The sequence below is a fragment of the Geotrypetes seraphini genome, chromosome 14, assembly GCF_902459505.1.
Source record: "Geotrypetes seraphini chromosome 14, aGeoSer1.1, whole genome shotgun sequence".
NCBI lineage: Eukaryota > Metazoa > Chordata > Amphibia > Gymnophiona > Dermophiidae > Geotrypetes > Geotrypetes seraphini.
Window position 1 is genome coordinate 31304449 of NC_047097.1, and position 26794 is coordinate 31331242.

General features: G+C 44.9%; 1 protein-coding gene across 3 annotated transcripts in view; it reads left to right on the plus strand.

The window, feature by feature from the left end:
• The window catches only part of SEMA4B (semaphorin 4B), a 321358-nt gene that overhangs the window by 57643 nt on the left and 236921 nt on the right, over nt 1-26794 (plus strand). For all 3 annotated transcript variants that reach the window (XM_033919910.1, XM_033919912.1, XM_033919911.1), the window contains exon 2: nt 25416-25526. The gene's annotated coding sequence lies outside the window, so the exon portion shown is untranslated. The remainder of the gene's footprint in view (nt 1-25415; nt 25527-26794) is intronic.

The following is a 26794-nucleotide window of genomic DNA, read 5'->3' on the forward strand; positions in this document are numbered from 1 at the left end:
TGAAACGGATTGAAGGATGGAATGCAGTAACATGTGGGACTTGTAATGGCCCTTTTAGCCTTTTGCTCTCTCATCCCCAGGAGGATTGATTTCACAGAAAAAAGATATGCTTAAACTCCAGATGCAGGCAAATTGTGTTCAACGCATTTTGAGGTGACACATTTGCATGCCTTGCCCTGCTCAGAGCAGCTGCAGATATTTGGGCGTGAATCCTAGTAAGTGGCCTCTGAGCTATGGCAGGCACACAGATATCTTTCATGCCACTACTACAACTTTATTTCCATATAGTATTGGGGAAATGTAGTAGCCACTGAAAGCAACGTACAGAATTATCATGGAAAACAAACAGCCCTGCTTTCACCTTTTCTTGGCAGCGTTGTCATGCATGCTACACTCACATACAAAAGGCACATAGAACCTAACTCTGTTTTTCTTATTTTTCGGGTTTTACTGTCCTGTCCGTGCATGTGTCATGCCCCCTTATTCCATCAAGCAACATCTTTGTGTATCCACATAGACCCATTCTTTCTTTCTTTCTTTAATTCATTCATTTTCTACCCCGTTGTCTCCAAAGAGCTCAGAACAGCTTACAGTTTCAACATACATATTATATAGTTGACAGGTTACAATTTGACAATTACAGAACAAGTTTACAATACGAGGTTGTATCCTAACTTGATACAAACATGTATAGTGTTTCCAAGTTACAATTTGCCATAGGTCTCCTTAATAGTGCATGTTTTTTTGCAATACAAGTTTTTATCCTAATGTGACATATTGGGATCTAATACCAATATACATTTCTCTGGAATCCATCGGTCATGGGCAGGTAATGGCTGTTTCTCCTCCTTTTTTGTGTGTATGGGAGCCTGCTAAAACTTGATAGCCTTAAGGACATATACCTAGTATAACTATCATTGTCTTTGTAGACTACCTTGGTTAAGTGATATTAAAAAAAAGATACGCCAGATCAGAGGCTTGATTTCTGATCTCTAATATCTGGTCTGGCTATTATTCCTGTGACATTGGGTGACTGATCATTTGGTAGGGGGGGGGGTGGAGAGTCAAACAGCTGCAATGACAGGGGAGGGATAACCAGGAAATCCATTCGAAACAGCTGTTCTGTCAATGCAACAGAGTTCCCTTTCATGGGTTATGATATTACCGACACTTCTTGACTAAATTACGACCTCTGAACTCATAGTCATCTCTCATAATATTATTGCACTTAACAGGGTAGCAGTCAGATTCATGTGCGGCAAATAAAGCCCTCAAACCGCCTCTGTACTTAACACATTTGCAGCATGTACTGTATATCTGCAGTGTATCTAGTATACTTGTGGAGTGTCTCTGAAATTATTTACCCCAGATTCTAGAACCTAGTGTGCCCAGCTTTATGCTTAGTGTGGAAAGTTGCTTGTGCAAATTACAGAATAAGGCAAACTAGATGCATAACTTAATTTATTAACAAACTGATATTGGTATTAACAAGCAATAGTTTGTCTTAATTGATGCTAATTGGCAGCAATTAGCATTTACACGTGCAATTGCTCTAACAAAAGGCGGCATTCCATAACATGGACATGTAATTTCTACTGCGTGCACCTACTAGGGATGTGTGACAGTGGGAGGGGCATGCATATGATAGAATATCAGCGCAAAACTGATTTACAGCAGCCTTGGACATGGCAAAAGTGCTACTGCACGGATATGCAGACATAACAACATAAGATAGACGGAAGGTTCATCAAGCCCAGTATCCTGTTTCGAACAGTGGCCAATCCAGGTCACAAGCACCTGGCAAGATCCCAAAAGAGTAAAACAGATTTTATGCTACTTATTCTAGGAATAAGCAGTGGATTTCTGCAAATCCATCTTAATAATGGCTTACAGGCTTTTAGGAAATTATCCAAACCTTTTTTAAACCCTGCTAAGCTAACTGCTTTTACATATTCTCTGGCAATGAATTCCAGAGTTTAAATACACATTGAATGAATATATAATAGAAATAAAATGAAACATAAGTGAAATAAGTGGATACTTTTCATTAGACTAACAATTCATTTTGTGATTAGCTTTCAAAGGTAACCCATCAGAAGAAGGGTTACCTTTAAAAGCTAATTAAAAAAATGCATTAAGTTAGTCCAATAAAAAAGGTTTCACCTTATTTCATTTATGTTTATTTTCTATTACCTTTAACAGTGGGCTACTACAGCTACCACATGATTTTACTCACATTGAGTGAAGAAATGCACTAGTATTTTATAATGGTGGTTGTGCATGCAATCAGCAATATAGAATTCATGCTTGTGCACCATTTCTTGAATCTCGATGTATAAGTTTGACAAGATTCCCCATGTACAACTTTGTTCATTCTATTACATGGTACATGTGTCTTTGAATTGGTCCAAATTCCAGTTGTTTCTTGTATACTGCGGGGCCATTTTCTTTGATTTCTATTCAATCTTAAATCAGAGCTTTTCAAACCTGTTCTGTGGACGCCACAGATTCTCAGGATACTGACAGTGAACATGCAGGAGATGAGTTTGCATGCCCTAAGGTTGACTGGTCCAGAAAATACTATAAGATTTAGGAAGAGTCTCCGCTCAAGAAAGTGGATACCATAGGAGGAATCAACCTCACATAGTAACGGCTGGCACCAGCACCCCTTGGGAACCTAATCAGCTTCCTGTTTAGACCTGGTCTTAAGAATCATTCCAAGTAACTTCTAAAGAAGGGGCATAGGTACATTTTGCATAACCAGCAGAAGAAAAGAGATGTTGATGCCCTTCTAAAAGTCATTAGTGAGACCCCATATGAAGGACCTTGTTCAGTTTTAGAGCACGTATCTCACTTAGGATGTAAAAAAAAAAAAGAAAAAAAAAAAAAAAGACTTGAAGCAGTTCAAAGGAAGGCAGTAAAAATGGTGCATAAGAACAACCATGCTGTATCAGACCAATGGTCCATCTAGTCCATCTCCTGTTTCCAACAGTGACCAATTCAGGTCACAATAAGTGGCATAACGAGGGTGGCACCCCTCCCATGCCCTCTTCCCTGCCCTACTGCCACATGTGCCCCCTTCCACTTCAGCGCAAGCAGTCACCAACATACTGTCCACGTCGGCTTTGGTGCTCTCTCTGACATCACATCCTAGGCACGGAGTCCTGGAAGTGACATCAGAGGGAGCACCGAAGCCAACCTGGGCAGTAAGTGGTGGCTGCTTGTGATGAAGTTAAAAAGGTTTAGGGCAGTGGTTGGCAAACCACAGCTCTTTAGCCACTTGAGTGCAGCTCAGCTAGCTAGAGCAGGGGTGCCAAACCTGCTTCACTTCCCCGTAAAGAGGACGCTGATGCGCCGGGCCAACCAACCTTCGCCACCCGACGTCAATTCTGATGTCAGAGAGGAAGTTTTTGGCCAGCCAATCCCTGCCTGGCTGGCCCGGAACTTCCTCTCCGACGTTAGAATTTACATCGGGTGGGGAAGGTTGGTTGGCCCGGCGCTTCAGCATCCTCTTTATGGGGAAGGGAAGCAGGGAGAGCTCAGAACTCAGCGGCAGACTGTTCCCCGATGGCGGTGGTGGCAGCCTATTCCCCATGGCGGTAGTGGCCTGTTCCCCAGTAGCGGTGGCTTGGGGGAGAGCAGGGAGAAAGAAAGAAAGAAAGAAAGGGAAAGATGGGAAAGAAGTGAGACAGGAGACAGAAAGACAAGGAGACAGACAGAAAGGGGGCATGGAGAGAGAAAGAAAGAAGGGGCAGGGAGAAAGAAAGAAAAAGTTTGGGGAGAGAATGAGATCTGGAGGAGAGGAAGCATAAAGTAGGCAGAAAGAAGGGAAGAAATATTGGATGCACAGTCAGAAGAAGAAAGTGTAACCAGAGACTCATGAAATCACCAGGCAACAAAGGTAGGAAAAATGATTTTATTTTCAATTTAGTAATCAAAATGTGTCCATTTTGAGAATTTATATCTGCTATCTATATTTTGCACTATGGCCCCCTTTTACTAAACCGCAATAGCAGTTTTTAGAGCAGAGAGCCTATGAGCATCGAGAGCAGCGCAGGGCATTCAGCGCAGCTCCCTGCACTAAAAAACGTTATCGCGGTTTAGTAAAAAGGGAGGACATATATTTGTCTATTTGTTACTGAGGTGACTTTGAATAAGGTACTCAACTCATTCACATTTTCGCCACGTAGGTATTTAAACGTCTCTGTCATATTTTATCTAAAATCTTATCTCCCGCCCAATACCTAGGTGGGCTCCAATCTCCCCTCTCCTACCTTTCCTCCAAATTATGCATGTTGATGTATGAGAAGAGAATAAAGTCATCTGCTTTGACCTCTTTGAAAACCCGCGGAATATAAATGATAATTAACATTTTCTCTGCGTACATGTGGCATGTGGGATCTCTTAGACACAGCGTCTGTCTCCACCACCTCTTCACCTTTTTGTGTCTGAATTCAAGAAAGCCTGGGATAGGCATGTGGGATCTCTTAGAGCAGGGGTCGGTCCTCGAGAGCCGCAATCCAGTCGGGTTTTCCAGGATTTCCTCAATGAATATGCATGAGATCTATTTGCATGCATTGCTTTCTTTGTATGCTAATAGATCTCATGCATATTCATTGCGGAAATCCTGAAAACCCGACTGGATTGCAGCCCTCGAGGACCAACTTTTATACCTTAGAGTAGGGGTGTCAAACTCAAATCATATAAGGGGCCGAAATCTAAAACACAGGCTAAGTCACGGGCTGGATTTCCTCCTGTGCTAACACACAGTGTGGTCCCCAGTGCTGGCAGCTGCTCTGACACTCACAAAACTTCTGTGAGTGTCGGATCAATTGCTGCTACTGCCAAAATCCACACTGCGCACCTGCAAAGAAGGGGGTTAGTCTTAGTAGAAGTATAGGGATACAACCTCTCCAACTCCACGCCGGCTACAAAATAAATAAAAAAGACTTTTCCTCTCTTTTAGGTCCTAGTTCACGCTTGCTGTCTAACACCAGCTCTGGCATGATACACATTTCAAATCTGACATATTGTAATCACAAAATAGCAAATAAAATTATTTTTTCTATCTTTTGTTGTCTGGACATTTTGCTTTTGGTCCCAGTTTCTCTTTCTGATTTTGTCTATCTTCTAATTCTCTTTCCAGTGTCTGCTGTCCATTTTTTTTCCTCCTCTTCTCTCTTGCTCCAGTCCCTGTCTCAAACATATTGATTTTTCCCTTTCAACTTTTCTCTTTTTTTCTTTTCTGCCTCTGTCCACTCAAATCTTGCCCTCTTTCTCATCATTCTCCTTTTTAAATTTTCAGCTACCTATCAATTTTCCATCTCCAGATCCAACTTTTCTCCCCTCAACTGCCCCACATCCCATCTCTCCCCCTGTCTACCTCCCTCCCTCCCTCCCACCAGGTCCACCATTTCTCCCTTTCTCCCTTCAAGTATCTTTTTCCCTCTTTCTCCACACTACCCCAGGTCCAACCTCTCTCCCTTCATCTCGCTCTCTTCACAGCCCAGCATGCATTTCCCTCCAGCGCCGGTCCCTCTCTCCTCACAGCCCGGCGTGTCTTTCCCTCTGTCGCTGGTCCGATGTCACCGCTGAGCCAAGGAGTCTTCTGGCCTCAGTGTGGCTACCTCTCCTGCCGCGGTCTGTCTCCAATGACGCGCAACTTCCTGGTTCTGCCCAGGTGGACCACGGCGGACGGAAGGCAGGAGAGGGAGCCACGGACAACACTGCCGAATCGCTTCCGAAGCCGGCAGACTTTCTGGCGTGACAGCAATGTAAGACCAGCGCAGGAGGGAGGACACGCTGGGCTGTAAGAAGGGGAAGTTCAGGAGCATTGCCGTGGGCCACATAATGAGGCCAGGCGGGCCGGATTCGGCCTGCGGGCTTTGCGTTTGACACATGTGCCTTAGAGGAAGGAAGAGAGAAGACAAATATGATACAGATGTTTAAATACTTGAAATGTTTTAATGTACATACAAATCTTTTCCAGAGACGACAAAATGGTAGAACTAGAAGATGTGAACTAAAGTTGCAGGTTGATAGTCTTTGGAGTGACATCAGGAAATATTTCTTGATAGAAGGTGATAGATCCAGAGAAGCAGCTTTCATTGACAAACTACTCAACCCTCATGCTCCTGTTAGAATCCTCAGATCATCTTCCCCAAATCTACTCTTTGTCCCCATTCTTAAGACATTTTGCACTCATGGTACAACTTCTTTTGCAGTTACTGCTCTGGATCTCTTTACCCCTTACATTAGGGAGGAATCGAGCTTAGGTAAATTTAAAGGAGCTTTAAAAAGTTTCCTATATAGAGGTGCCTTTGCGCACTGATGTTAGTTTTCTTTCTTAGATTTCCTTTCTTGATTTTGAGCAGGCAGCCTAAATGAAACCCTTCCGCCTTCCTACTATTTAATCCTTTTTCATTCTCTTTTCTAGATTGTAGTTCACCCCTCGCCCTTTTGTATCTTGTTTGTCTGTTCTGTCTTTGTAATAAGCTATTTTCTGATATGTAGTCCCCCTGATTTTATTCTCTTTTGTACAATTGCCTAGAATTAAGATAGGCGATCTATCAAATTATCATGAAACTTGAATACCCTGCTGGCGGAGACAAAAGAAAATGCATGGGTTAAACACAGAATGAAAGCAAATCTGAAATGACCTCATGGTAATTGATGGCACTTAGACAGTGGGGAAGAAAGGTCAGTGCCAGGCAGGCTTCTCTGACCAAGTATGTGGACTTTATATCACACTGGCATATATAAATCTAGGCTAAAGATCACATTTTGGCAAAGAGAGTACAACCGCTCAATCGTTACGTTTTTCTATACCATCAGGTCTATGATGTGGGCGCTGAGCATCTCAGATGGGGAGGGGAAGACAGCCTAAGGTTGCTGGTTAACAGTACGGTTGGATTATTGGCTTAATCATGTATTGATAATGAATGTGACTGTGCTGCAGCCATAATAATAAGCTCTGTACCTCTCCTCTTCACCTTGACAGGCTAGAAAGGCATTCTTCCCAGGCTCCCTGTCTGTCTCCCTAAATCAAATATTTTCAACTCTTAGGGCTCCTTTTACGAAGCCGCAATAGCAGTTTAATGCGCATAATAGCATGCACTAAACCGCCGGAAGCGCTAGCCGCTATCGCCTCCTCTTGAGCAGGCGGTAGTTTTTTGGCTAGCACGGGGATAGCCCGCGATTAAAAGTCGCACGTGCTAAAGCCGCTAACGTGGCTTCGTAAAAGGAGCCCTTAATGTTTTTTTCATCCTTTGTTTCTTTCTTGTACCCTTCAATCTTTGATTTAGATTTCTTGCATTCATGTATTTAGCTTTTTATTTTTATTTTTTTTGTTTCCTTTGATTTCTAAATTTCCTTTGCCTTATTTTATTCCAAGGTTCTTCATCTCTGAATTTAGTGCACAGTGAATCTTCTGGCTCACTGGGAACAAAATGAACCCTTGCATGATTTTTTTTCTCAAAGGATTACAGTAGCACAAATCATTAGATCTTCCATTCATTAAGGAACTTTATTTCTTTGCCCCTGAAAGAAAAACAGAAGTGCTCTTCACGTTCCACTGCTGTTTACCCCTTGAAGGAAGATGCAAGATTTCCATAGTATAACAGGTGTTCATTTTAAACGTCAGAAAGGGCTGAAGCACACCACTGGGACTTTATGTTCCACTCAGCACAAATCCCTATGTAGGGAAGTCTTCAATGGAGCATAATTTGCACCCACAGGATGGCTATTTCCACTGTGGTGTAAATTCCACTGCAGAAAAGCACTGCCCAGTGCACAGACTTAACACAAAGTTGCCAAGATATTCAATTCCAGGAGGAAGTCTTTGTGGTTAGTCCTAGTTTTGAACTTAAATCTCAAATCAGGGTGGTATATGTAGCCTCAAATGCTACCCATTGAAATCAGCAGTGCAGGTCTAATGATGCTTCAGGAGGAGGTCATCAAAGATTCAGGAGTGGCCTAAAATCTCCCTCTCCTGGAACTGGACGACATGGCAGCTTGCTAACATTAGGGAAGCATAAAATATGCCTTCAGATATGAACCAAAAGGCCTAATTCAACAATGCTTCCTCTCCCTCAAAGACCCTCTGACACTGTTCTCTTGTCCAACACCTCCATTTGTAGGCCATTCCATACACAAATCACTTTTTCTCTTTGAAGAAATATTTCCTTAGATTACTCCTGAGTCTTTTTCCTATCCCCCTCTAGCTTATCTTCTCTTTCTTTCCTTTATTTATTTTTTTACAAAATCTTGCACTGTCTCTGATCACAAAAATATGCTGCTGGGCAGTTTACAAAGCCATTTGCGATTGGGAACAACCCCACAGTTGTTCCATGTATTGATTTCAAAGGATCCATTAGTCAATAGTCACTGGAAGATCTTATAGAGCAATCTTCCTTCTTGGGTAGAGGACCAGCAGGAACTGTGAACATTTGTCTGTGTGAGCCAGAAAGCTACGGAAACATCTGGTTGTCAAAATGTGGATGAATTCTTGTTCATCCTAGGGACTATTTGCTGTTTACTGTTCAGTTATGATGGGTCTGTAAGGGTTAGTCCCAGGGAAGAAGAGTAGCCTAATGGTTAGTGCAAGTGAACTGAAAACCTGGGAAACTTGGTCTGAATCCCACTGCAGCTCTTTGTGACCCTGGACAAGTTACGTAACCTTCCATTGCCTCAGATACAGAAAACACTTTAGATTGTGAGCCCGTTAGGAACAGAGAAAGTATCTGCATGCACTGGGTATGTGTATTTTTCTGTAGTACCATGAACTGTACCAAATTATGCCCCCCACCCTTTTGCTAAACTGAAATAGCGCTTATTAGCATAGGGAGCCACGCTGAATGCTCTGCGCTGCTCCCAACGCTCATAGAGGTGATGAGAGTGTGGATGAGGGTCTTAGCAGTGTGCTCCGAAAGGCAAAGCCAGATTTTAACGATGTCATAGAGAAAGAAACTACAGGTTCAGGCATTCTATTGGATATGTGAAGAAAAGGAAAGAGATGAGTCAAAGATGATCCCAAGATTGTGAGCCGACGAGACGGGGGAGGATGATATAGAGAATGACACGGGAAAAATATTTGTCACCATCTCCGCCCCATACCAGCGAGCTCGTCAACATCCCATCCCTGCAAGCTCGGTGCCCATCACCGTCCCGTCCCCGCAAGCTCAGTGCCTGTCACCATCCTGTTCCCTTGAGCTCGGTCCCCATTTCCACCCCATCCTCATAAATCATCTGATCCCATCCACACAAGCCTCAAATAGTTTTATACTGAACTTATTTTATTAAAGTATAAAAAGAAACCATATTCTGTACAATTGTCGTTTTATAAATCAAAGTTCTGGCTGCTGAACTAGAGAAGCTGGTAGCTGGCAGGGCTTTGTTTATAAATGTTTATCAACACAACTAATATACTACTTTATCCTAAAGCAAAAAAAAGAAAATAAATACAATTTTTTCTACCTTTGTTTTCCTCATCATCTCCTCATTCAATTCATACCATCCACTGTCTGCCTTCTCTCTCCCTTCCATCTTTCCCTCCCTCCACCCCCCATTGGTCTGGCACCCATCTTCTTCCCTCCACTCCCCCCATAGTCTGGCATCTCTCTCTTCCCCATTTCCCTTAAGCGTCTTCTCCTCTCTCACCTCCATTTCCCTTCAGTGATTTCTCCCCACTCTTCACTTCTCTTCCCCATTTCCCTTCAGCATCTGTTCCTCTCATCTCCCCCTTTCCACTTCCCTTCAGTGTGCACGGTCCAGCAGCTCCTCCTCCCGATCATCAGAGATCCTCCTTTCCAATCACCAAAGTCATCTCTGAGTCATCCGAAGGCATTTACTTCCCTCCCTTCCTTCCCCTCTCTTACCTTACCATGGCAATTTTCTGGGGGTTTTTTCGTCTCCCAGCTGCCCGAGAAGGCTTTAATCAAGTCGTGTGTGGCTGCCGAAACTTCTCCTCTGACACAACTTCCTGTTTCCGGTTGCGTCAAAGGAGAAGTTTTGGCAGCTACACACAACTTGATTATAGCCTTCTCATGATGAAAGGCAGCTGGGAGAACAAACCCCCCCATAAAATCACCAAGGTAAGGGGAGAGAAGGAAGGGAGATGCCCGATCGGTGATCGCGCACGTTCCCAACCTTAACTGTGGAGACAAGACCATCCACCGCTCTACAGGGTGGTGAATGGCCTTGTTCCCGTACCCGTGATGACGACGGCTTTTTCTCCCACCATTTTGGCGGGTTACCCGTGGCTACCCACGGGTAACAACTACCCTGTCATTTTCTAGGATGATAGTATTATCCACAGAAATAGAGAATGCAGGAAGAGGAAAGGTGGGTTTAGAAGGAAAAATAAGGAGCTCTGTCTTGGTCATGTTTAATTTTAGATGGCAGTGAGACATCCAGGTACAAATGTCAGCCAGGTAGGCTGAGACTTGGGTCTGAATTCCTGTAGAAATTTCAGGTGTAGAGAGATCTGTGGGTCATCAGCATAGAGATGATACTGGAAGCCATGGAAGGAGATTAGAGCACCAAAGGAAGAAGTATAGATGGAGATAAAAAGAGGTCCCAGGACAGAACCATGAGGTACACTAACCAATAGTGGATTGGCGGCAGAGAAGGATCACCAGAACATATGCTAAAACTGCGATGGGAAAGATAAGAAGAAAATGTTAAGATAACAGAGCCCTGAAGACTAAGTGAGGACAGCATATCCATGAGTAGAGATGATCTACAGTGTCAAAAGCCACAGATAGATCAAGGAGGATGAGGACAGAGTAGAAGCCTTTGAATATGACCAGGAAAAAGTCATTGGAGACTCTAACAAGGGCAGTTTCCGTAGAATGAAGAGGGTGAAAGTCTGATTGAAGCATGTCAAGGAAAGCTTGGTGTGAAAGAGTCAGGGATTCTTCCTCAAGAATGATATTATACCACCAGGAATAGGGGGCACTAATCAGAGAGAGAAGGAACTGCAACCCCCAGGATGCCCTGTTATCCCAGGACAAGCAGGCAGCATATTCTTAACGTATGGGTGACGTCACCGACGGAGCCCCGGTACGGACCTTTTTAACTAGAAAGTTCTAGTTGGCCGCACCGCGCATGCGCGAGCGCCTTCCCGCCCGACGGAGGAGTGCATGGTCCCCAGTTTCTTCGTTTCCGCGGAGCGAAGAAGTCGCATGTTTTTCAACGACCGTTGAAATCATTTAGTTTGCCTTCCCGCTCGCGTATTTTTTCCGAATTTCTTCTTTTTTTCCCTTTGGATTACTTTATTTTTCCTATAAAAAAAAAAAAACAACTCGTCGAGTTTTCTTTATTTTTTCGAGCCGGCCCCGGCGGGGCCTGTTGTCATCATACAGGCCTCCGGCTTTGATTTTGCGAAGGCCGTGTTTCCCTTCATGCCCCCTCAACCGGGTTTTAAGAAGTGCCAGCGGTGTGCACGCCCGATCTCTCTCACAGACCCGCACAATTGGTGCCTCTAGTGCCTGGGTCCAGAGCATCGGGCTGACACCTGCACCCGCTGTGCTACGCTTAAAAAGCGCACTTTGAAAAATAGGCAGATCCAGCAAAATATTTTGTTTGGTACCGGATCTGCCATGGAACCTGCCGCGACATCGACGGCACCCCAAAAGTCGGCACCGACAACGTCGACACCACCGGACCCTTCCTCGGGGTCGTTGGGCCCAGGTAAGCCGGCTAAGAAGCCTTCCACTTCCCTCGAGCGCCCTCCTGCCACGGTTGCGACACCGGCCCTTCCGGCCCCGCAAACGCTCCGCTCCGATCTCGGTGAGTGCCTCATCATCGGCCTCCTCATCGCCGGAGCGTAGAGCGGCACCTATGGTACCGAAGAAGAAAAAAATGGTACCGGTGCCTCCCCTGGATGATCGCATCGCAGCCATACTCCAAACACAGTTACAGGAGCAGCTGCAACAACAACTCCAACAACTGTTGCCGGCGTTGCTGGCACCGCACCTTCCGGTACAGGACCGGTCTGAGCCTCGCACTGTCCCATCGGTGTCGACCCCCCTCGGTACCGATTAATACCTCCATGCCGGTGCTCTTGGCCGAAACACCTACAGTGCATACCCGTGCTACTGCCGACCCTGTCCGGTCCCAGGAACGACATCGGTCTTCCTTACCCGGTACCGCCTCGGTGCGCTCAGGCAAATCTCTCTCAAAGACCCGCCATGCCGAGCCCTCCACGCCGATGTCCAAACGTACGCACCCCGACGTTAGGGACCCAGACTTATGGGAAGACTCCCCTCACGGTACCGAAGAGGATGCTTCGTCAACTGACGAAGAACCCTCCATGACCGACACCGTCTCCAAACCAGAGCAATCCTCTTTCTCTAAATTCCTTAGGGAGATGTCAACAGCTCTTTCCATCCCCTTAGAGTCCGACTCTAAGAAGTCTCAGGCTTTCCTCGATGCCCTAGACTTTGAGCAACCTCCCAAGGAATTTCTAAAGTTGCCTGTCCACGACATCTTACGGGAAACTTTCTATAAGAACTGGGAGACTCCCCTCACTGTTCCCGGAGCCCCGCGTAAATTGGATAGCTTGTACCGGGTTATCCCAATCCCAGGGTTTGACAAACCTCAATTGCCCCACGAGTCCCTCCTGGTGGAATCTACTTTGAAAAAATCTCAGGGTTCCAGTGTATATGCCTCCACCCCTCCTGGCAGAGAGGGAAAAACCATGGATAAATTTGGTAAGCGCCTTTTCCAAAATTCCATGCTAGCCAATAGAGCCAACAACTACACCTTCCACTTCTCCTTCTACATGAAGCATCTGGTGCAACAGCTCTCCTCCTTACAGAAATATCTTCCTGAACGTAAGGTCCCTCTGTTCCAGCAACAAATTTCCAGCCTCCTCCAACTCAGGAAATTTATGGTTCGCTCCATCTACGACTCATTCAAGCTGACCTCTCGCGCCTCTGCCATGGCGGTGGCCATGCGCCATTTGGCATGGCTGAGAGTCTCTGACCTAGACATTAACCACCAGGACCGCTTGGCTAATGCACCTTGTCTGGGCGATGAACTCTTCGGAGAGTCCCTGGACTCAACAACCCAGAAACTCTCAGCACATGAGACCAGGTGGGACACTCTGATCAAACCTAAAAAGAAGACTCCACCTGCTCGTCCCTACAGACAACAGTCTTCTTACCAGCGTAGGTTCTCGGCCAGACCTCTCAACCCGCCTCAACAACAGTCTCGCCGTCCTCGCCACCAACATCAGACTCAGGCTCGCCCACAGACTCAACCTGCCAAGCCTCCTCCTTCATATAAGCCGTCTCAACCCTTTTGACTCTTTTCTCCAGAGCATAACCATTCTCTCACCATCACTGCCTCTCCCTCAACCTATCGGAGGACGTCTTCAGCTTTTCCTCAGCCGTTGGGAGGTCATCACTTCGGACCAGTGGGTCCTCAACATCATTCGCCACGGCTACTCTCTCAACTTCCAGACTCTTCCACCAGACCATCCTCCCGTAGAGTCTGCTTCTCACTCCTCCCAAACCCCCCTCCTCCTGAGGGAGGTCCAATACCTCCTTCTCCTCAATGCCATCGAAGAGGTACCTCCGGACCAAAGGGGGTCAGGGATTCTACTCCCGCTACTTCCTGGTCCCCAAAAAAAACAGGAGACCTTCGTCCCATCCTCGATCTCAGGGACCTCAACAAGTGTCTAGTCAAAGAGAAGTTCAGAATGCTCTCCCTAGTCACGCTTTACCCTCTTCTCTCCCACCACGACTGGCTATGCTCCCCAGACCTCAAGGAGGCCTACACTCACATCCCAATCCATCCGACTTCACGTCGCTACCTACGGTTCCAGATACAGCACCATCACTATCAGTACAAAGTGCTACCCTTTGGCCTCGCATCATCGCCCAGAGTGTTCACCAAGTGCCTTATTGTGGTGGCGGCCTTCCTCAGGTCTCACGACCTTCAGGTGTTCCCCTACTTGGACGATTGGCTGGTGAAAGCACCTACGTCTCCGCTTGTACTACAAGCCACTCATCACACCATCTCGTTCCTCCATCTCTTGGGTTTCGAGATCAACTACCCCAAGTCGCATCTGCTTCCCACACAGCGACTTCAGTTCATTGAAGCAGTTCTCGACACCACTCTAATGAGGGCATTTCTCCCCTCCGACCGCCATCGAACTCTGCTCCACCTCTGCCGTCAGGTGCTCCTTCATCACTCCATTCCAGCTCGGCAGATGATGATCCTCCTGGGCCACATGGCCTCGACGGTCCATGTACTTCCTCTGGCGCGACTCCACCTCAGGACACGTCAGTGGACTCTTGCCAACCAATGGTCACAGACCACCGATCCTCTTTCTCATCCCATCTCTGTGACATCGTCTCTTCAGCAATCTCTTCAATGGTGGTTGAACTCCTCCAATCTTTCCAGGGGTCTACTCTTTCATCTACCCCCTCACTCCATGATCATAACCACAGATGCCTCCCCTTATGCATGGGGAGCTCACCTGGGAGATCTTCGCACCCAGGGACTCTGGACCCCTCAGGAGCGTCAACATCACATCAATTTCCTGGAACTCAGGGCCATGTTCTATGCTCTCAAAGCCTTCCAGCACCTTCTCTACCCTCAGGTTCTGCTCCTGTGCACAGACAACCAAGTCGCCATGTACTACATAAACAAGCAAGGCAGCACCGGATCTCCCCTCCTCTGTCAGGAGGCCATCCGCATCTGGACCTGGGCCACGACCCACAGTCTCTTCCTCAAGGCTTCCAGGGCGAACAGGGCCCTGGAAGGCTTCCAGGGCCCTGGAAGGCTTCCAGGGCCTTCCAGGGCGAACAGAACTCCCTGGCCGACAATCTCAGCCGCATCCTTCAACCTCACGAGTGGACTCTGGATCCTCCCACACTCCGCTCCATCTTTGCTCGCTGGGGCACTCCTCAGGTGGACCTCTTTGCAGCTCCTCACAACCATCAGCTGCCCCAGTTCTGTTCCAGACTCTTTTCTCCTCATCGTCTGGCCCCGGATGCATTCCTGCTCGACTGGACGGATCGGTTCCTCTATGCCTTTCCTCCACTGCCTCTGATGTTGCGGACGCTCTTCAAACTCCGCAGGGACAGAGCCACCATGATTCTCATCGCCCCTCGGTGGCCTCGCCAACACTGGTTCTCCCTCCTGCTTCAGCTCAACTCCAGGGAGCCCATTCCTCTTCCTGTGTTTCCTACTCTACTTACTCAGCAGCATCAGTCTCTACTACATCCCATTCTGTCCTCGCTCCACCTGACAGCTTGGTTTCTCTCGGGCTGACCTCTCTAGAGAATCTGTCTCAGCCTGTCCGTCGTATTTTGGATGCTTCCAGGAAACCGGCCACCCTCCAATGTTACCATCAGAAGTGGACCCGGTTCTCCTCTTGGTGTCTCCTTCATCACAATCCCACCTCATTGGCGGTGGAAACTGTACTGGACTATTTGCTCTCTCTCTCCGACGCTGGCCTCAAGTCGACCTCAATCAGAGTCCACCTCAGTGCCATCACTGCGTTTCATGAGCCTATCCTCGGAAAACCTCTTACGGTCCATCCCCTGGTTTCCCGGTTCATGAGAGGCCTCTTCAATGTCAAACCACCTCTGAAGCCTCCTCCAGTCGTCTGGGACCTGAATGTGGTTCTATCAGCCCTCATAAAACCTCCGTTTGAGCCTCTTGCCACAACTTCACTCAAATTTCTTACGTGGAAGGTGCTTTTCCTCATTGCCATCACCTCTGCCAGGAAGGTTAGTGAGCTGCATGCACTGGTTGCCAACCCACCTTTCACTGTTTTTCACCATGACAAGGTGGTTCTGCGTACCCATCCTAAATTTCTGCCTAAGGTGGTCTCGGACTTCCACCTCAACCAGTCCATTGTATTGCCTGTTTTCTTCCCTAAGCCCCATTCCCATCCTGGGGAACAGGCGTTACACTCGCTGGATTGTAAGCGTGCCCTTGCATACTACCTTGATCGTACCAGGGCTCACCGCTCGTCTCCTCAGCTCTTTCTGACCTTCGATCCTAACCGTCTAGGTCGTCCTGTCTCTAAACGGACGCTTTCCAACAGGCTTGCTGCCTGCATTGCGTTCTGTTATGCTCGGGCTGGTCTCTCACTGGAAGGTGCTGTCACGGCCCACAGGGTCAGAGCTATGGCTGCTTCTGTGGCTTTCCTCCGCTCCACACCTATCGAGGAAATCTGCAAGGCTGCCACTTGGTCCTCAGTTCACACGTTCACTACTCACTACTGTCTGGATGCCTTCTCCAGACGGAATGGACACTTCGGCCAATCTGTGTTACAAAATTTATTTTCCTAATGGCCAACCATCCCTCCTCCCTCTCTGTTAGCTTGGAGGTCACCCATACGTTAAGAATATGCTGCCTGCTTGTCCTGGGATAAAGCACAGTTACTTACCGTAACAGGTGTTATCCAGTGACAGCAGGCAGATATTCTTACGTCCCACCCTCCTCCCCGTGTTGGCTTCTTAGCTGGCTTATCTTAACTGGGGACCACGCACTCCTCCGTCGGGCGGGAAGGCACTCGCGCATGCGCGGTGCGGCCAACTAGAACTTTCTAGTTAAAAAGGTCCGTACCAGGGCTCCGTCGGTGACGTCACCCATACATTAAGAATATCTGCCTGCTGTCCCTGGATAACACCTGTTACGGTAAGTAACTGTGCTTTCTCAGCAGCTTAGGGCTGAGCTATCTGAGGAGAGGGCAAAGAGCTGCTGAGTCACGGGGGTGGGACCCAGGCAAACATGAGCATATCTTTCCCAGTTTAAGATTCATTTGGGGATGTCCCAGAGTGCAAGGATCCCGAAGGAGAGAAACCTTCCCTAGCAGTGGCTGCATTCAAGCCCTGGGGAGGACTGGAGCGAGAAAGCTAGCCGAGAACCCATCCAAGGAAACACTAGAGAGGTGAATCTCTAACCCAGGGGTGTCAAAGTCCCTCCTTGAGGGCCGCAATCCAGTTGGGTTTTCAGGATTTCCCCAATGAATATGCATGAGATCTATTTGTATGTACTGCTTTCAGTGTATGCTAATAGATCTCATGCATAGTCATTGGGGAAATCCTGAATACCAGACTGGATTGCGGGACTTTGACACCCCTGCTCTAACCTAAGACCTCTGTAGACTGAACCTGCTTGTTTAAAAGTGACTGTCCTGTGGTTGGGGAGTGGCGGCTGAGTTGAAGCAAGTTGAGACTGCTGTTGAAGAAAAGGGGTTTCTTTCTCCTAAATGTTCTTCTGTTTGGACTATTTAACAAATGAAGTAGGAATCAGACTTGTGGTACTTTAAACCTGGGAGAACGGTGGAATGTGTTCATGGACTGTTTATTTGAATAGAGAAACCCCTTCCTCTAAACCTGTGAGAGTATGCAAATAAAAGCTTTTCCTTATACCCTCCTCAAGTGTCTACGCTAGTTTGAATACATGTGTGCAGGGCTCCAGGAACCGAACTCTGTCACATTTGGGATGACAGAAATTCAAGACAACAGCAGTAGCTTGGATAAGGAGAGGAGGGAGATGGGACGATAATTGAAGTGACAGGTAGGGTCCAGTGAGGGATTTTGGAGAAGAGGTGTGACTACGGCATGTTTGAATGCATCAGGCACAGTTGCAGTGGAGAGCGATAGGTTGAGGATATGGCAAATAGAGGGGTGATCAGTAGATGGGTGGGGATGGGATCAGAGGAACAAGTGAGTTTGGAGGAGTTTCCTCTTCAGTGATTTCAGAGAAGGAACAATGAGCTGGACTCTAGGGTCTCTATAGGTCCTTTGTACATTAGGAATCTCCATTACTGATAATGGTTGAGATATCTTAAACGTGTGTTCTGGTTTCATTTTATTCTCTCTCTGAATACATTTGGCCTATTTATATTCTTGATGTTGCCAAGATAAGATAGAAGGCAGTGGAGAGGATTTTTTTTGCTGTGTTAGTGGGTATAGATAAGCGGTCCAGCAGCACATTGACTTTGTTTTGATCATGCACTGTGGACTATAAGTGGTCCATATAGACCCCCACCAGTGCTGCACAGTCAGAGCCAATTCTACAATGGCATCTGTGTACTCAGGTGGAGGAGTGACCTAGTGGTTAAAATTGCTGCCTCAGCACCCTGAGGTTGTGGGTTTGATTCCAGCACCGCTCCTTTGCCCTAGGTACCATAGCTAGACTGTGAGCCCACTGGGACAGATAAGGAGAAATACTTAGATTGTGAACTGCTCAGATGGCTGTGTCAATGGACAGTATATCAAATAAGACAAACTTAGAACTTGCTAGCATAACCCAATATCAGTGTGTATTTATGGCATCACTGCAGGTGCCTAAGAGCAGCAAGGGCCCATTGCCCACCCATGTGAATGCCTCTTTGCATTTCCACATTATGCCATTTATACACAACTCCACAGAAGAGCTCTTAGCCGCTTTGTTGTGTAGACTTATTTATGAAAATGCTGGTATTCTGTACAGATTTATTCAATTTGATATACCGCAAACTTACAATGCAATCTAAGCAGTTTACAATTTTAAATAAAATCACATATTGGAAAAGAACTCCATATACTAGGTAGGAAAGTCCCCACCAACAACCCATCCAAATACCCCCCCCCCCAGTATTATAAAACAAAAACCCAAATACAGCTCTAAACAGCCAATTCCAAGGGTGAATCTAGAAAAACCTGCCAAAATAAATGTGCTTTAAGCTGTTTCCGAAAACATGTTAAAGAATGCTCTTCCTGCAAATAAGAAGGCAGAGCATTCCAAAGAACTGGGGCTTGATAAAAATGATTTATTACACGCACTTATTAGACAGGCAGAGCTGACCTCAGGAATAACAAGTAAGTTTTCAGTTCCAGATTTTAAAGCCCTACCTGGCACATAAGGTGTCACCTACTTACACAATGGTAGTAAAACTTCAGGACTGCATCACTTTATAAACTAAAAACAAGATCTTAAACTGTATCCTAAAATGGACAGGCAACCAGTGATGAGAAATAAACAATGGAATCTCCCAACTCCACCCAAAGGTTTTAAAGCGGAATCATTAGCATACATGGACTAATGCCATATTCCAAAATCAACTCAACCAGAGGGCCAACAAACAAATTAAATAACACTGGAGATAAAGAAGACCCCTGCGGAAGTACAGACTTAATGTGAGATTCTTGTAAACAGATCCTCAGAGAAAGCGTCCTCATCAAATATCCCTCAAACCATGTTAGAACTTGACCACCAATGCCAATATTCGGTATTCTGCATAATAAAAGACTATGATCAACCATGTCAAAAGCCGAAGCTAAAGCCAATGACACCACCAACGCCAGATCACCCTCATCTAACTAAAAAAAGTCTTCAAAAACTTCAACTAATTCAGAACACTGCGGCCAAGTTGATCTTCGCAAAACACAAATTTGATCATGTTTCCCCACTTTTGTCCAAACTCCACTGGCTCCCAATAATTTCTAGGGTTCATTTTAAATGCACCTGCCTAGCTTTTAAGATCCTACATGGCATCCTCCCTCCCCTAATCTCACTATCTTGGAACTCCTCGAGTCCTGACACCACTATGACAACCAAAAACTTAAACTATCCTTCCCATCACTAAAAGGTATTCTCTATGCGGGAAAATCTCTCTTCTTCAGAATCACAGGGCTTTGGAATAATTTTAATGCCCCACTACGGAATCAGAGCTCCTTCCAACTATTCCGTAAGCACCTGAAAACTACGCTTTTCACAAAAATGTAATGCTCTCCTCCCCCCTGTACTCAACCTCCAAACCCAATATGTTATTCCTTCCTATATTAAGCTCTTGTAAACCATGCCGAGCTCTATAACTATGGAGAGGATGCAGTATATAAACTTAAGGTTTAGTTTAGTATCTATAATCAATCTCAACTGATCTACCACCTCCAACAGAGTTGTCTCAGTACTATAACCTGTTCTAAATGCTGTTTGTATTGGATGAAGCAAAGTATTCTCTATCACAAAATCAGTAAGTTGCTGTACCACTGCTCTTTCTACTAATTTTGCAAATAGTGGTAAAGTTGAAATAGGCGTATAATGTTCCAAGACGAGGGGCTCCAAACTTGGTTTCTTTAATACTGGATGTTTCCAAGCAGCGGGAACCTGGCCACTCATTAAACTTTGATTGCCAATAGACAGCACCAATGGAATCAAGCCATGATTAGGCATAAGCAACCATCTTGGTGCTATTAAATCTCCCATAGACATTTTCCCTCCTATTCTACATAGAGATAATTCTAATTGCTGCCTTGTGACCTCTTGTGATGTCTTTTCCACAATAGTTGGGCCCTTACTTTCATTCACAGAAAATGTAAGGAAGCTACACTTACCCACTTTCACATTAACAAAAATCTATAACCTACGTCAGGACTAATTATCTGATTACATCTCTGTGAGTCAGCAATCATGCAAAGAAGAGCAATTTACTTGAAGGACAATCATCTTCTTCTATCAACTTGGAATAAAAATCTAATTTTGCTTTACACACTGCACAATGATAGATCTTCTGAATATCTCTACAATGACTTAACAATTCTTGTGTCTTATACTTCCTCCACATATGCTCAAATGCCTCACATACCATTTCAGGACCTATGTAATGTATCCCAACTGGCACCCTATGAAATGGGGCATAAATATCCAACTCCTCAATTAATGACTTAGTCCAAATATCTACTTGATTTACCAATGGAAGCATTACAAAATCTTCTGGAAAGGCTTGAGACAAAGGAGGTAACGCCAACAAATAAACATCCACTCTCTCTACAATGTCCTCTGAAAATGAAAGAAGATTGCCATATGATCTTCCCAAGATAGTGATCAATAAAGAATATCTTGTATCACAAATTTAGAATAAAGTCTTACAAAATACTAAGCCTAAGATATGTCCATCTTTTTACGTTGGCTGATGAATATATTGAATCAAATCCAAGTCATATAGAAATGAATGTAGCCACACTGCTCATGCATTACTCAAATCATCATAATGAATGTTAAAATCACCTAAAAATAATGTATTAGGATATGCTATAGCTATTTCTGCTATAGTCTGTAAAATATCCTCCCAAATGTTCACCATAAGACCTAGCGGACAATAAAACAGCGCCAAATACTGATTTTCTACTCCTACAAATTTTAACATTAATATTTCTTTATGGTCAAACCTCCATCTCTCCGGCCTTTTGAGAATGAAAACATAACGAATAACCTCCAGAGACACCAGCAATCAAATGTCCCTTGTCTCCCTCCAACGACCACGTTTCAGTTAATCATACCACATTAGACCTCTCCTCAGCTAACAACAAATTCATATTACCCATTGTTTTAGGATTGCCCTTTACGTGGCTGTCATGTTATTGTGGAACACTCTTGATCGAATGGAAATGAAAATGCTGCTAAAGGAATAGCTTTTCAGCCCAGCCCTATTCTGATATAAGACTTTCAATATTCATTTAGATGATGGGCTGCTTAGATAGTAATAACAGCAATCAGAAATTCACTGGTGACACAGAATATTGAGAGCTTTATAAATAGCAGAAATAATAGTACTGTACATTCTATGTAAGTACTCGAGGAAAGTCAAGGTTTTTTTTTTTCCTTTTTTTCATAGATGGGTTCTAGAAAGAATTTTCAATGTATTCTATTTGATTCAGCTCCCTTGACAGGACTATGGACTTTTCTTTGCTGGCACACTCGGGTTAGGACTTGACAGACCTGTGGACTTTTCCTCCAGGAACTTGTCCAATCCTTTTTAAAACCAGCTTTTCAAAGAGCTCATTTCTGAGCACAGCACACATTTTACTCAAGCGTCCTAACCCAAGTGTCCAGCAAGTAGAGGGGTAGAAGGGAAACCTCCTCTACTGTATGATGGAGCGTCTAAATTTTATTTCCAAGCCAAGCGGACTGTCACAGGAGTCCATGTAAATAGTATTTCATAGTCAGTAATGATAAAGTTGAAGCTGTTTTTATGAGGGCCTGCATTTGGGGAAAAAGAACCTACAGCCCTTTCTCGGCATCTGAAGGAGCAATATAGATACCATGATCATGCGACAACCTCTTCTAGGAGTAACAGAAACACTTCAAAATTGTTCCAAAGTCCAAATCATCTGCAGAATTCTAAAACTGCCTTGTTGAGCTCTAAAGCAATTGGTTTGATGGATGACTCCTGACTGTATCGAAAACAAGAGAGTCCAGGTTCCTGTTATGGGAATCCTGCTAGTTTGACGTCTTTCCATGCTCATCCCATTCTCATTACATGAAAGTACTGCTTCAAGTTCAACAGATGATTATTGAGTTGACTGTGCAGAAATAAACAGCCATTTATTTATTTATTGAGATTTATTAACTGCCTTTATGAAGAGATTCATCCAAGACACTATACAGCAGCCATGGGAGCAAAGTTCTCAGTCTGGAGGCAATAAATAAGCTTTCATGAGAAAAGTCCTAAACATGGACTTTCCTCTCTATGACACTCTGATCCCTGGAGGTATATGTATGTTATGGATCAATTTTTATTTACTTCTCAAGGTCACTCTCTGCTTAATTTATCATCTTTTACTTTTCCTACTGCTAAAGTTTGTACGTACTCAGACAAGATTTATAAATCGGCAATTATCTTATCAAGCTGCATACTGGGATTTTGAATTTGGGCCAATGGTCAGAATGTCTACTACTTACATCAGTGTATTGCAAACTGTGTGCCTCATGAGATTTCAGGTGTGCCATGACACACTGGCAAGGAGGAGAGTTGTCTATGCTGGCTGACTGCCTACAGGATGTGCCTCTCGCGGCAAGGGGCACGTCCTGTAGGAAGTCAGGCCGTGCAGATGACACTCCTACTGGCTGGCGTCTCTCCTCCTCTCCCCGCACCTCACGGATCCCTCCACCAAAGCTGGTCGCAGCCAGATCAGCTTCCGCTCATGCGCAGATGTCGACGTGAAATGTCATTGCGTTGACATTTGCGCACGGGTGCCTTCCAGCCAGGGCACTGGATTTAGTGTGCCACTGGCCAGCAAGTTTGTGAGACACTGACCTACATGCATTTTAGAAATCATTGAGAGAAATGGTGTGGCAGCCATGTTAGTCCACTCTTAAAGATAGCATGTAGAAACAAAAGAAATAAAACAAAAAGAATCCAAGTGATACATTTTTTATTGGACTAACTAGACTAGAGCAAGGTTAGATTAGCTTTTGAAGGTAATCCTTCAGATCAGAGATAAGCAAATGAAGACAGCTATCAGTACAGTGGTGCCTCGCATAACGAACGCCTCGCACAGCGAACGCTGCACACAACGAACTTCATGTCTTAATTCACACAACGAACTTCGTTTCACACAACGAACTTCACACAACGAACTTCGTTTCACACAACGAACTTCGTTTCACACAACGAACTTCACACAACGAACTTCGTTTCACACAACGAACTTCGTTTCACACAACGAACTTCGTTTCACACAACGAAGTCGCCCGAGCTGCCGATGTATTGCATCCTTCCGCGCAGGCACTGCAGGCAGTCATTAGTCACTGCGCTTAACTGCCCTCTCTCACTGTATACAGTCGTCCTTTTAAGATAAACTCAATATTTTTTATATATCATGGCTTCTAAAAAAAGCAGGAAGGTGATTTCTGTTGAAATGAAACGGGAAATAATTAGAAGGAGTGAATGTGGGGTAAAACAGGGTGACCTCGTCAAAGAGTTTGGCCTCAGCAAGACCACCATTTTCACCATTTTGACAAATTTATCTTTTTTTATGTCATCTTAGCATATTTTATGCTGCAGAACGAATTATTTTTTTTAACATGTATTGTTATGGGAAAACGCGTTTCACATAACGAACTTTTCGCATAACAAACTTGCTCCTGGAACCAATTAAGTTCGTTGTGTGAGGCACCACTGTATATGAGTACGACATGAAAGTATTCAAAGGTGTCAGAGCAGTACACATTATGTTACATAATAGGAGAGAAAGCCAATGTATTTAAGTCCTGTCACATGTTTTTTTTTTTATGTAATTCACTAATGTTCAGTTTCTTATCTTGTGTACATCACATAGAACTGTAAGGTAATTGCAACATTTTATGTTTTATGTGGGAAATGAAGCATCTGGATTCTGGCTGAAAATTATACCTACAAATTTTGTTTCCAGAGAGAATTTTTGCAACAAGCTCTATGACTGGTTATTTCTACTGTAAAAGAACTTTGATATATTCTCTGAAGGCACTCTATTAGTAGAACAGGCTCCATATTGTAAATTTTAACCAGAGAGCGAAAATTAATTGAATGTTTCCTACAGTCAGAATTGTGCAGACTGTACAACTGAGCATTTATATGGCACTGTTCCTCTTATCTGCTATACCGTGTGCCATCTTCTTGATTTTCTGCTGCATGGGGAAAGATTATTTTCAAAGCCTTTCCCTTGAGCAAAATGTGTGCTGTGCTCAGAAATGGGCTCTTTGAAAAGCTGGTTTAAAAAATTCCTGGAGGAAAAATCCAAATGTTTCTACCCTTTGGGTTCTGGTCAGGTACCTGGATGGGCCTCCGTGAAGACGGGATACTGGGATAGATAGACAATTGGTCTGACCCAGTAAGGCTATTTTTATATCATCCAACATTGAAGCTCATATTCTATAAATTACGCCTTGTTAGGCACCAGTAGGAACCCTATCAGCCAGTGGCATAGTAGGGGGGTGCAAGGAGGGTAGTCCGCCTGGGGCACGGTCTTCCTTGGGGCGCTGGCACCCCTCTTCCTTTATGCCCCCCCTTCCCATTCCTCCTGCGTGCCTGTGCCCCGTACATTTTTAACTTCAGCACGAGCAGCGAAGAATTGGCTGCCCTCGCTGGCTTCGGAGTTCTCTGATATCTTTGGCTTGACTAGATTGTAAGTTCTATAGAGCAGGCACCATCTTTGAGGGGGAGAGTGTGGCACAGCGGTTAAAGCTACTATCTCAACACCCTGGGGTTGTGGGTCCAAACCCACACTGCTCCTTGTGACCCAGGGAAAGTCACTTAATCCCTCCGTTGCCCCAGATACATTAGAGAGATTGTGAGCCCACTAGGACAGGCAGGGAAAAATGCTTGAGTACCTGAATAAATTCATGTAAACCGTCCTGAGCTCTGTGTAACTTGAATCATTATATAACTTTGGCTTTTTTTGTTATGTATGCTTCTCTTTCCTGTAGCTCCTGATACCAGAGAGCAATGATTTTTTGTAAACATTTTAAAATCAGCACATGAAAAATATATTGAGGCAACACAGAGAGAGCTTTCTGCTGCCTCTGCTCTCCTTAAGGGGAAGACACAATAACATTTCTCTGATCACTTTGTAATGCAGTTTGTTTGCTTGTTTTTTTTACTACTACAGCTATTAACTACACATTCCTGTTTTTGATTCCAGGGTACACTTGACCCTTCCTGCTTTCCAACTACCGTGTCCTGAACCCTGCCTTGGTCCCCAGTACTTTGACCTCTCTGGTCTCGTTGTCACAGCTCTCCTCTCCTGCCACAGGTTGGTGACTTTTTTTTAATGAAAGAACATAAGAGTTCCAGAGTCATATTTCTGTGCAGTCAAGACTAGCTTATAAAAATTCAGCCGCTTGCCCAAAAGACTGAGAACAAATAATGTAAGCTGACAGCTTTTCCATCTGGCGAAAAAACCTGGCTGACCTGTGGAGATTTTGCTAACAATCAGGTCTAAATTGTGGCGGGTTTCTTTGTGAAGTGCTCATCCTGCTCTGAAATAGCTGTAGTTGGTGGGACTTTCTAAATTTCACAGATCCCAATGTTTCCTTCCACTGCTGAACATTGCCTAGTTTGGCGTCATCGGCAAATAATGTCATTGTACCTCGCAGTCCTTCTGCTAAGTCACTTATAAAGATGTTGAATAGGATCGGGCCCAGGACCGAGCCCTGTGGCACCCCACTGATCACCTCCGTCATTTCTGAGGGAGTGCCATCATTGGGGAAATCCTGAAAACCTGACTGGATTGCGGCCCTCAAAGAGGGACTTTGAGATCCCTGCCCTATATTGATATCCTAACAAGACCTAAACACTTGTATCAACATCAAACTATTAAAAAAGTATCTACCTTTGTAAAGCTTGACGCCTGTATATCGACCACCAAGTTCATGTTATTAAGATGGCCGTGGCGTTTTTCTCTTGATTTTAAATACCTCCCGATCAGCTGTTTGTGACATCGGAAAGACGGCACCAACAGACCAGCCGAGGGAAGTTGTCTAAAAGTTGTAACTTCACTTATCATTGTTATAACACCCCTGATACGGAAAAATATAATACCTAGTTCATTAACTGAACAAATGTAGGGGACCCCCTGAGGTGACCTTTTATTAGGGATAACCATTCTAATTCCAGATTCAGCCCGAATGGAGTTACCGTGTTGAGGCGGTAAATTCACCTCTGTTCTAAAAAGTTTAGTTTCTCTTCCCTGTTATCCTCCTCCTTATGACCTGTCAAAATGTCAATCGCTCTCCATTGTATCTGATCCGCTGTATGTTTCATTGCGGTCCAGTGTTGGACTAAAGGGGCTGAAAAAGCTCCTGTAGTGATGCGAGATTTATGTTCATTAAGGCGCAGCTGAATGGGCCGTTTAGTACGGCCCATATAAACGAGAGGGCAGGGACACACTATAATGTAAATCACCCAGTCGGTCTTACAATTCGTATTTTCACGAGCAAAAACAGTTGATCTAGTCTGAGGGTCTAGCCAATGATCACCCTCAATAGTTTTATCGCACCATTGACAGCGCGAACATTTAGT